At 47.6% G+C, this 2170-nt stretch overlaps 1 protein-coding gene across 1 annotated transcript in view; it reads left to right on the forward strand.

Annotated features, from left to right (window-relative positions):
• Window positions 1-2170, forward strand: part of EHD2 (EH domain containing 2) — a 22239-nt gene that overhangs the window by 12771 nt on the left and 7298 nt on the right. The window lies entirely within an intron of this gene.

A 2170-nucleotide genomic window follows, 5' to 3' on the forward strand; every position in this document is an offset into this window, starting at 1 on the left:
GACATTGTTTTCGTGTAAGCACATACATGCCATTCTCTAGCTTCCTATTTAAAATAGGATGTAGTGTGCTCATGACTCTACCCTCCCTGTTTGCTTTTTGATAACGTACGAGACTGCGGCCCAGAGGTCCGCCAGCGCATGGGTTGCTGCTCCAAATATTTCTTGAGTGTTTGTGTGCACGTTGTGCCAGCGCAGAGGACAGAGGCCCAGGCAAGGCCCCGGCCCGCCCGGAGCTCCCCGTCTGATGGAAAGAGACAGGACAAGCCAACCGACATATCAGTAAAAATAATAATGAATTGTGATAAGTGCTGTGAACAAAACGATAAAGGTTGAAGACAGAAAATAATTGGATGGTGGCAGTGGGGGCACCTGCTTCCCAGAGGATGGCCTGTGTGAGGGGGTGACCGCAAAAGGAAGCTGAGGGAGCCGGCTGCAGGGAGCCCAGGCCAGAGTTCCAGGCAGAGAGTGGCATGTGCAAAGGCCCTGGGGTGGGGGATGAGTGGCATCTGGTAAAGCCAGGAAGGCAGGCGAGGAAGCTGGAGCAGCCAAGTCAGGCAGAGCATGCTTCTCAAACCTTCCATTCTCAGAACCTCAGTACACTCTTATTTTTTTTTTTAGATATTCCTTTATTGATTTCAGAGAGGAAGAGAGAAGGAGAGAGATAGAAACATCCATGAGAGAGAATCATGGATGGTCAGTTGCCTCCTGCACCCTCCCCCCTACTGGGGATTGAGCACACAACCCGGGCATGTGCCCTTGGCCGGAATTGAACCGGGACCCTTATCTAATGTAATTTCACATTTAAAAAATATTTTTTATTGATTTCAGAGAGGAAGAGAGAAGGAGAGAGATAGAAACATCCATGAGAGAGAATCATGGATCAGCTGCCTCCTGCACGCCCCACACTGGGGATGGAGCCCGCCACCTGGGCATGTGCCCTGACCGGGAATCGAACCCTGACCTCCTGGTTCATAGGTCAATGCTCAACCACTGAGCCACACGGGCTGGGCGAAAATTAACTATTTTTGAAACAAAAAAAAGTCAGGGAGGACAGGGTGCCTGCCCCACATTTTTGCAAATCTCTTTGCTGCCTGGCTTCCGCTGTCTTGTAGCCTTAAAAATAACTCCACCGTCCACTCGGGCGGAAATGAAAAGTAAAGAAAGGAAAAAAGCGTCTTATTATTATTCAAATACAGTCACACCTCGGCTCCGCTCTGCAAGGCCTCCCATCGAACGGTTTGCTTCTCACCCCAACGCCCCTTTCGTGCCGGTACCTGTGTGATCAGTCACGTCTCCCAGGCGACAAGCAAGCGGGAGAATGCGCGTCTGCCAGCCAGGAAATTGGATTGTGAACATTTTCGTGGTGTTTTTGGCTCTTGCTGCGGCTTATGATTAGATTTTCCCTTTTTACTGCACATTTCCTTTCCTTTCTGTTAAATGTTCATTCATATTTCATGTCCTTTTCGTTTTTGAAGTGTTTATTTCTCAATTAACCAGCCCATTAGATATGTACTGTGTGTAAGAAAGGTTAAAACAGGGACTCATTTGGGGTCTGGAACTAATTAATTCAATGTACATTGTTCCTAATGGGAAGAATGACTCGGCTGTCAAACCGCCTTGTGGGACGAATTAACTTTGAGATCCGAGGTTCCACGGCATTTGGGTTGGCTGAACCCCTAAAGGGTCTCGAGACCCCCTGGGGTTCCCTGGTCCACACTTTGAGAACTGCTGCTGTAGGGCCTTGTAGGAATTTTGAACTTGGACGGAAAGCAAATTGAGCCTTTGGAGCAGCATCTTGTGGTCTGGTGTTGGTTCCTTAAAAAAATAAACAAACAGCCAAGCCCGTGTGGCTCAGTGGTTGAGCATCTACCTATGAATCCGAAGGTCCAGGTTCAATTCCCAGTGAGGGCACAGGCCCGGGTTGCAGGCTCGATCCCCAGTAGGGGGCGTGCAAGAGACAGTCGATCAGTGATTCTTCTCATCATTGATGTTTCTATCTCGCTCCCTCTCCCTTCCCCTCTGAAATCAATAAAAATATACTAAAAAAAATAAATAACAAGGGGGAGAAGACCGTTTTGAATGGAGCTTGCCAAGTAATTCTTTGGAGAAGGCTTTCTTTCTTGACTGGATTTTTATTTTTCACAGTATTTTTTAATTGCTTATCTATAAA

This window comes from Myotis davidii, unplaced genomic scaffold (genome assembly GCF_000327345.1).
Source record: "Myotis davidii unplaced genomic scaffold, ASM32734v1 scaffold566, whole genome shotgun sequence".
NCBI lineage: Eukaryota > Metazoa > Chordata > Mammalia > Chiroptera > Vespertilionidae > Myotis > Myotis davidii.